The following is a 10,728-nucleotide window of genomic DNA, read 5'->3' as shown; positions in this document are numbered from 1 at the left end:
GTACATGAGCTGTTGAAAGTAAAGCAAGTTTGCTATGTAAATTTGCACCTTTGGTTTTTATGGCTGTGGTTATGGTCTCATTCTGTCCTATGAGGTCAATATGAGTCAAAATTGATTTAGTGACAGTGGGTTTGGTTTTTTTAGTTTGTATCTGTGCAAAAAGAACATGTGGGTGGCTTTGATCAACCTTCTCTAACTTCACAAGGGGGAAGGAGGATCCAGAACAACATCAACAGCCCAAGGTTGAGTCTTATGAAGCAGAAGTCAGACATGCTGCCACCTTCCAACATTTTTACCAAATTGGACACCAACTGCCCCTCCCATAGCACTCTCTATTTCTCTGCTGGGTTTGATAATTTGTTGCAATGGCCACACTGAATTCACAGACAATACTTAAAATTATGAGGATTATTGGGGAAGTAACAGGTTATAATTCAGGACTAGAAATAAATCAGCATACAGTTCTTCGATCACTATAGCTTCTTCCCTGCCATACTGCAGGCACATTTCTCTCTGGTCTTGATCTCTGCCCTGCTCAGGTCAGTGTTACAAAGGTCTTTTAGATTTTCAGATAGGCACTCCACTCTGCAGCAAGCCTCCTGCCCAAAGGCACTCAGCTTTCTTGCTCTTTGGGTGGGAAAGCCTGCTGCTCTGTCTCATGCCGGTCTCTTGGCTGTGCTGCTACGGTTTCTCTGCTGCTGTCTGTCTTCTGTCTCAGTGCAAAGATCTTGGGTCCAACAATGCACTCCATTCCTACTTCTTCTCTCCTGATGGTAGTGAGATCTATCCCCCCCCCCTTTCACTTCTAAAATGCCTCATTTTAAGACTAGCAGAATGGTAAAACTGACCAATCTCCAATTAAGGGTTCCATACACCTTATTTGCAGTCTTCCCCCCTCAAAGGGTGCCATGTACCTTATTTACATCACTAACAGGTTATCTGAGCCCCTTGGTGGGTCACAAGGACCTCACATTTACATAGTCCCACCCTGTCTGTCATCCGGTGGGAATCACAAAGCCCATAGCTAGAAGAGCCATAATAAGCAATTCACTGTACCATAGTCCATTATATTAATGAGGCAGGATTAAGCTGGGTTGTATCTTGAGCCACTACCTTACTAAAGGGTGGGACTCAAGTCACCACCCCTAGTTTTCCTTGACAATATAGTCTGCATCCGCTATATATGAATACTCTGGCAAAGTTCACTCTCTTGCTCTGGAACCTACATCTGGTTTGTCATCATCTGATCTCTGGTTCTTGGGACTTGACACAGCAGCCAGTCATCTGTCTGACCTGCTGATTTGGGTTCATCAGCCCCCACAACCACATGAGTGAGGAGAATCCTCCAGACCAATGCATGACCCATGGATTTGATACTTGCCAGCCTCCACTACTGCATGAACCATTTCTCTGGCAGTTTGTGAATTCTATGAGATGTTACAGCAAAATACAGAACCTTAAGAAGGAAGCAGAGTACTGGAGGCAGGAAGAATAGTTGATGTTAGAGATGATAGAGTGGTACAGCAGTTTGGAAAAGCTGGACATTTGGGACTTTTATGAGAGACTCTGTTTCATAGGGACCAGCCTTGTGCTAATCCTTCTGAAAGAAATTATTTGAGCAACAAGGTTCAGTACTGTTTGCAGTTTCAGGCATCCACTGCAGGTCCTAGAATATCCCCCACAGGTAAGGGAGGACTGCTGTATACAAAATCATCCATGCACACAGAAAAATAAAATCTATAATTTCTATTCAGTGTAATTACAAAGAGAAGCTATGCAAGATTCTGTTATTGGCAGTTTGTCTGACTGCGAACCATATAAAATCCCTCCTTATTGAAACAATTTAAAATATTACACATAAGGCTTTAAAGTTGTTTTTAAATGTAATGAAGTGAAGAGAAAATAAGAAGTTCTCATGACCAAAAATAGGATCTAACATAAGTAAGTAAGGATTTACCCTGACATTTACCCTAATAGCATTAACCAAACACTGATGACACTAAACTCCTTTATTAACGGTTATGCAGGATACAACAGAAAAGGTCAGAGATTACCCAAAACGGTCAGTATAATGGTAGACCACTATGTAAAGCTGCAATTCTAAAGGTCTACATACTCAACACAGAGTTCTAGAAATAAACACAGACCACAAAAGAGAACAGAAGTAAATTGTATTTCTCTTAATCTTGCACTGATAGAGAACTACAATCTTTCCCTTAAGAGAGTTTGCAGCTTAATGCTACCAGGGTGCTTCCAAAAATTGCCGATAATAATTATACTTTAAATTGGTCACAAGAGAACTGTGAATAAGCAGAAGGATATGCAAATCTTTTCGAACAGTGTGGGACTCAGAGAATCCCCTCAAAGTTTCAAAGAACATGGGTGTGATAGTTGGAGCTGTGTGTCAACTTGGCTGGACAATTCTCTGTGGTTTAAGCAATTGTGATATGGGTTGTTCCAATGATGGGATCAGATGTATATGTTTTGTGCTCGGCCAATCCATTGGAAGGGAGTTTCCCTAGGGGTGTGGCCTCCTTCCAGTATCTTTATGAACATCCTGGGAGGAAAGACATTCTTCTATGGATTGGGATTCTGTTGTGCTGCTGACAACTGTCCATGAGCGAACAATCCACCATTCTGCCTGGAGATCTTGGATTCATCATTTGTTGGAGCCAATAGCCAGTATACTGCCTGCTAACCTTGAGCTCTTCAGCCCCTGCAGCTGTGTGAGTCACAAAAAGCCTGGAGGCTTGATGTTTGATCCAAGAACTTAGGACTTGCCAGCTTCTGTAAGTGTGGAACCATTTTCCTGAGATAAATTTATCTTTCTCTATACATATATAAGCTTTACTGGTTTTGCTTCTCTAGAGAACCCAGTCTAACACATTTAGTACCAGGAGTGGGGTGTTGCTCTGACAGATACCTAAAATGTGGAAAGAGGAGTGGAGTGGGTCCTTGACCCCAGACCCTGGCAGAAAGACCCCAGTATATGGCACGAGAGATGGCAGGAGCAGAGCCAAGAGACTGACATTAGAAACAGCAGGAGCAGAGCCGAGAGACTGGCATGGGAAACAGCAAGAGCAGAGCCCAGAGACTGGCATGAGAGATGACAGGAGCAGAGGCGAGAGAACCAGCATGAGACAGCGACAGTCTTACCAGCCCACGGAGGAGAAAGCTGGACGCCATTGGGAAGACGGCTTCCTGGTGGAGTGGGTTAATTGGTAGAGAAGACTGGCATAAAATGGAGTAGGAGTTTGGCCAGCTCATGGAGCAAAAAAGCTAAGTGTCCTTTGGGCAGAAAGATTTCCGGTGGAGTGCTTTGCCCTCGGATATTAATCGGCAGAAGCAAAGAGACTAAGGAAATGGGAAACAGAGCTGCCTCAGCCTCAAAGGGTAGAACCATGGACTTTGGGGTGGAACCACCATAGCTACCTAGGTTTCAAAGAGTTAGACCTTCACCAACTCGGTTCTGGAGTGTGGGGCTGCTTGTTCACATGAGCTAGTGGGATGGAGCCATAGCTGCTGCCCAAGAGTGAGGGGGCAGGGCTGCCATGCCCAAGAGGGAGAGGAACGGAGTCCACCACCAGGTCAAGGGGGTGAGGTCACCATTTAGAGGAACTAGGGGACTGGAGCCACCTAGTGAGAGGTATCTGTACAGATGCCACCCAATGAAGATCTGTACAGGGGCCAAGTTGACAAGGGGTGGAATTGTGGTAGTTAAATTTGTATGTCAACTTGGCGGGGCCTGGTTGAGTGGCTGGACAGCTTGCGGTAGTTATTCCCCATGATGAGACTGGCAATCAGCTCCATGGTGGGATCTACCACAAGCATCTGAGTAGCTGCCTTTGGGATGTGGTCTGCTTCCTGTATATAAGGAGAAGACTTGGGGATAGTCTCTAGCTTATGGCACCTTAAACCCTGCATGTAGCCATGTCATTGTTCAGCAGCCTGCTATGCTCTGTTGACCTTGGGACTTACAACGGATTTGAATTAGTGGCCCGCCATGTGATTTGGTAATATTGGGACTGTGCCTTTTTATTTGTTGACCTTGGGCTTGGCAGCCTCAGCAGCCAGCAGCTGTCTGAGTGAAGAAAAGCCTCTAGTTTCAGTGGGCCAGGAGCTGGAGGCAGAGCTGAACCCCAAGGCTGAGGAACTTTCACACAGCCCCTAGAACCTGGTACTTTGAACTTGGACTTAAAGCCTCCAAACTGTAAGAGAATGAACTCCTGTTTGTGAAGGCCATCCCATCTTTGGTATATTTCTTGTCAGAGGAGTACTAGGTAACCAGAACAATGGGCTAACTGCCAAAATTCACAAATACGTAAGGAAACAAAGCATAGTGAGAGTCAGAAACAAATTTTTAAAAAGATTTAGAACTGAGAATACTTCAGTTCTAGAAATATCAAACACAGAATAAAAATAACTGTTAATATGTTTTTTAGAAATAAAAGGAAGAATTGAAAATATGGGTAAATAATAAGTGATTCAGAAAAGGACAAAGAACATTTGGAAAATAACTAAATGAACTTCTAAAAAGGATAAAAGTAATTTAAAATAAAAAAATCCAATGAATAAACACAATGGAAGCATTTAATTGCAGATTTAATTACCAAAACCAAACTCACTTCCACAGGGTTGACTCTGACTCATAGCAACCCCCATTGGGTTTCCAAGGCTATAAATCTTTATAGAAGCAGATTGCCTCATCTTTCTTCCATGGAGAAGTGGGTGGGTTTGAACCACTGACTTGTGGTTGGTAGCCAAATGCCTTAACCATTAAACCACCAGAGCCCCTTACAGACTTAATTCCAGAAAAACAAAACAAACTCACTGCCGTCGAGTCAGATCCAACTCATAGCAACCCCTCCTTGGGTTTCTGAGGCAGTATCACTACAGAAGTAGACTGCCCAATCTTCCTTCTGAAGAGTGGCTGGTGGGTTTGAACTGCCAGCCTTCTGGTTAGCAGTCAAATGCTATAAGCACTATGCCACAGATTTAATTAGGCAAAAGAAAAAAAATCAGCAAATTAGAGGATAAGATCATCAAAATTTCAGACCCTGAAGAGCTACAAGAACAAGAAAGCTGAGCACAGTTTAATGGAATTATGGGACAACAAAAGACTTAATATACACATCATGGGAATTCCAGGAGATGAGAGGAAGAAAAGTGACAGAAAGAATATTTGAAGAAATAATGACAGAAAATTTCCTCAGTTTGACAAAGGACATGATAAATCGAGGAATCTCAAAGAACCCCATGCAGGATAAACCCAATGAGATCTACATCGAGACAGGCTCTCAAAAAGTAAGGATAAAGAGAGAATTCTAAAAGCAATGAGAAAGAAGTAAACAATCACATACAAAGGATCCCCAATAAGATTGTCATATCTCCTCAGAAACAGTTGAGACCAGAAGGCAATGGAATAATATATTTAAAGTGCTGAAGAAAAAAAACTGCTAACCAAGAATACTATATCCAGCAAAACTGTCCTTCAAGAATGGAGGTGAAATTAAAACATTGCCAGACAAACAGAAGCTGAGAGAGTTTGTATCTACCCAACCAGTGCTACAAAAAAAACTAATTTAAGTTCTGCAGACGGAAGTAAAAAGACACAAGAAAGTAATTCAAAGCCATACATAAAAAGAAAGATATTTAATAAAAGGAATTGTGTGAATAAGTGTAAAGGCTACTAGTAAGGTATTTATGCTTGTTAATTCTAATTTTTTGTCTTTTGTTCTTTTTAATAAAAATATATATAAATCAAGGATAAGATTGAAATATAAAGAGATAATTAGTAATAATAACAAAATTGGGGCAGACATACAGAGATGGTATAGATATAAATTTTCTTATATATTATTGAAGTTAAATTGGTATCAACCTACACTAACCAAAGGGGGAAAGAAAGAAAGAAAGGAAACTGCTGCTGTTGGGTCAATTCTGATTCATAGTGATTCTATAGGCTACAGTAGAACTGCCACATAGGGCTTCCAAGGCTGTAAATCTTTACAGAAGCAGACTGCCACATTGTTCTCCCACACAACTGATAGTGAGGTCAAACTACTGACCTTTCCATTAACAGCCGAGCTCTTAACCACTGCACCACCAGCGCTCATCAGCTTCACTAGTATTTTATAAATACAAGTTTTCAAATATAATATTCATAGTTACAACTAAGAAAACATCTAAAAAACATACACAAAAAGAAAGGAGAAGGGAATCAAAAGGCTCACTATAATTAACCAAGAAAATACAAAAGCAACAGCTGTAAAGAACAAAAGCAAAGAAGGCTTAAGACACAAAAAATAAAATAACAAATGACAGAAGTATGTCAGTTCTTATCAGTAATTAAAATGAATGTAAATGGACTAAATGCTCCAATCAAAAGGCAGAGAATGGCAGAGTAAATTAATAAAATAAAACATCATCCAACTATATGTTGTTTATAAGAGACACACCTTAGACCCAAGTACACAAAAGGGGTGAAAGTGAAAGGATGGAAAAAAATATTTTAAACAAATGATAACCAAAAGAGAGCTGGGTAGCAATTTTAATATCAGATACAGTAGACTTTAAGATAAAATCTGTTAGAAGAGATATTGATAGACATTATATAGTGGTAAAGGGTCAATTCATCAAGAAGATTCAACAATCATAAATATATATTCATCCAACATTGGAACACCTAAATATATAAAGCAAACACTGACAGAATTGAAGGAAAGAATAGATACACTACACGAATAGTTGGAAATTTCAATATACCACTTTTAATATTGGATAGAACATCTACAAAACAAGGAAACAGAAGCCCTGAATGACACTATGAACCAACTAGACTTAACCGACATACATATATAACACTCTACTCAACAATAGCACAATCTACATTTGTTTCCAGTGCACATGGATCATTCTTCAGGATAGACGACATGTTAGGTAACAAACCAAATGTTCATAAATTTGAAAAGATCAAAATCATACAAAATATTTTCTCTGACCACCACAAACATATGGAAATTAAATAACACACTATTAAGCTACCAATGGGTGACAGGAGAAATCACAAATTTCTTAGAGTCAGATGAAAATGAAAGCACAGCATAACAAACTTATGGGATGCAGTGAATGCAGTACTCAGACGGAAACTCATAGCAATAAATGCCTACATGAAACAAAAGAAAGATCTCAAATCAACAACCTAACTTGACAACTTGAGGAACTAGAAAGAAAAGAGAAAACTAAGCCTAAACCTACCATAATAAAGGAAATAACAAAGATCAGAGTATAAATAAATAATATTAAAAAGAGAAAACAATAGAGAGAATAAACAAAACCAGAAATTTCTTTTTTGAATAGATCAATAAAATTGACAAACCTTTAGCTAGACTGACAAAGAAAAAAATAAAGGAGGCAAATAAATAAAATAAAAACTCAGAGGAGACATTACAAGTGACCAAAACAAATAAAGAGAATTACGATAGAATATTATGGACAACTGAACAGCAACAAACTGGATAACCTAGATAAAATGCACAAATTCTTAGAAGAACACAACAGAACCAGACTTGAGAAGAGATAGAAACTCTTAAGAGACACATAACAAGTGAAGAGATTGGATCAGTGATTAAAACCCTCCCAAGGAAAAAAAAGTCCTGGACCAGATGGCTTCACTGGGGAATTCTACCAAACATTTAAAGAAGAATTGGCACCGACCCTGTTTAAACTCTTTCAAAGCTAGAGGAGGGAGAGATACTCCCTAATTCATTATATGAAGCAAATAAAATCCTGAAACCAAAACAAGACAAAGACATCACAAGAAAAGAAAACTACAGGTCAACATCCCTTATGAATATAGATGCAAAAATACTCAACAAAATACTAACAAACAAAATCTGGCAGCATATTAAAAGATTCATACACTATGACCAAGTGGGATTTATCCAGAAGTATAGAAGTGGTTCAATATTAGAAATGTCAATCACAATAAAACACCAAATCAATGAACAAAGGAAAAGAACCACATAAACATCTCTATGGGTGTAGAGTAAGCATTTGATAAAATTCAACACCCTTTCTTAACGTAAACCTTCAAGAAGATTGGAATGGAAGGGAAGTTCCTCAATATGATTCAGAGCATATGTGAAAAGCCAATGGCCAACAGCCATGATGAAGAAAAACTGAGAGCTTTTCCTCTGAAATCAGGAACAAAACAAAGGTGTCCTCTCTGATCACCTCTATTCAATATTGTATTAAAAGTCCAAGCCAGAGTAATAAGAGAAGAAAAAGAAATAAAAGGTATACAGATTGGAAAGGAAGTAAAATCATCTCTATATATGGATGTCATGATCCTTATATAGAAAATCCCAGAGTCTTCAAGAAAACAATAGAAAAAGTCAACAAGACTAGAAGCTGGTTCTTTAAAACAATTAATAAAATTGATAAACCACTGATAAATTTAACTGTTGTTGTTGTTATGTGCTGTCGAGTCAGACCCGATTCATAGTGACCCCTCCTTGGGTTTCCGAGGCAGTATCACTACAGAAGTAGATTGGCCCATCTTCCTTCCGAGGAGTGGCTGGTGGGTTTGAACCACCAGCCTTCTCACTAGCAGTCAAGTGCCTTAGGCACTAAGCTACCAGAGCTCCCAATAAATTTAACTAAGGAGAGAAAAAGAGAAGATGAAAATAGCATGAGTAATAAATGAGATGGACAATATCACCACAGAACCAACCAAAATTAAAAGGATAATAACAGAATACTGTACTCCAAGAAGTTTGAAAGCCTGAAAAAAATGGATAAATTTCTAGAAACACAAAACCTAAAGTAACACAGACTGAAGTTAAAAAAAAAAAAAAAACTCCCCACAAAAAAAAGTCCTGGCCTAGACTGCTTCATTGGAGAGAAGAGCTGACACCTATCCTACTCAAACTATCCCAGAATACAGAAAAGAATGGCATACTCCCAAACTCATTTTATGAAGCAAACATAACCCTGATACCAAAACCAGGCAAAGACACCACCAAAAAGGAAAACTACAGACCAATATCCCTCATGAATATAGATGCAAAAATCTTTAACAAAATCCTAGCCAATAGAACCCAATACTATATCAAATAATAATAATAATACACCATGACTAAGTGAGAGTCATACCAGTTATGAAAGGATGGTTCAGCATTAGAAAACCAATCAACATGATCCATAACACACAAAAAGGAAAAGAACCACATGATCATATCAATTGATACAGAAAAGGCATTTGATACAATCCAGCATACATTCCTGACATGCATTACTCTCAGTAAAATAGGAATAGAAGGGAAGTTTCTCAACATAATAAAGGACATATATGCAAAATCAACAGCCAACATTATTCTAAATGGAAAGAGACTCAAAGCAATCCCCTTGAGAACAGGAACCAGACAAGGATGCTCTCTGTCATCACTTCTATTCAGTGTTGTATTGGAAGGCCTAGCCAGGGCAATAAGGCAAGATAAAGAAATAAAAGACATCCAAATTGGCAAAGAAAAAAAGTAAAACTATCTCTATTTGCAGATGACATTATCCTATATGTAGAAAAAACCAAAAGACTCAGCAAGAAAACTCCTGAAACTAACTGAAAGAATCAACAATGTGGCAGAATAGAACAAAAATCAGTTGGAAACCTCTACATCAATAAAGAGATACTGCGATAGTTAAGATTGTGTGTTAACTTGGTTGGACTATTATTCTAAGTGGTTTAAGCATTTGAGATGTAGTCATCCCCTATGATGAGATCTGATATAATGTAATCATTTCCATCATGAAATATGCTATGAAGACCCAATCTATTGAATGAGTTTCCTCATGCACATGGACTGCCTCCAATATATATATGGACATCCTGGGGCAATTCTTTTTTTTTTTGCTGGGTCTTGGTCCTATGTCTAGCTCATCATCTCCAGAGCTGACCTGCCATGTTGCCTGCCAATCTTGGGATTGTTGCCTTCCAGCCTGTGAGCCAACAGTCTGCCATTTTACCTGCAGACCTTGGATTCATCATCTGCCAAAGCCAGCAGCCTACTATATGCCTGATAGTCTTGGGTTCATCAGCCCTTATAGTTGCATGAGACAAGAAAAGCCTCCAGCTTGATGTTTGACCCACAAACTTGGTACTTGCCAGTCTCTACAACTGTGTGAGAATTTCCTTGAGATAAATATCTCTCTATATTATACATAGATATATGTATAAGCTTCTCTGGTTTTGTTTCCCTAGAGAGCCCAGCCTAAGACAAATACCATTTACAATAGCTACCAAAAAGATAAAATACTAAGGAATAAATCTTACCTGGGACCCAGTCTTCCTTCTGAGGAGTGGGTGGTGGGTTTGAACCACCAGCCTTCTGGTTAGCAGTCAAATGCCTTAGGTACTACATCACCAGAGCTCCCCAACATTCTTTAAGGACATGGAAAAACCAGTCACTAATTTTATATGGATATGAAAGAGCCCTTGGATAAGGAAAGCACTATTGAAGAAGAAGTAGGAGGACTCACACTCCCCAATCTCAAAACCTATCATACAGTCACAGTAGTCAAAACAGGCTGGTACTGGTACAACAACAAAAACATAGATCAGTGGAACAGAATTGAGAATACAAGAATACATCTATCCACCTATGGACAGCTGATCTTTGACAAAGGGCCAAAACTCATTAAATGGAGAAGAGATAAGTTCTTTAACAAATG

This window comes from Orycteropus afer, unplaced genomic scaffold, assembly GCF_000298275.1.
Source record: "Orycteropus afer afer isolate SDZICR_OR568_19922 unplaced genomic scaffold, OryAfe1.0 scaffold00075, whole genome shotgun sequence".
Classification (NCBI taxonomy): Eukaryota; Metazoa; Chordata; class Mammalia; order Tubulidentata; family Orycteropodidae; genus Orycteropus; species Orycteropus afer.
Note: the sequence above shows the minus strand (reverse complement) of the source record.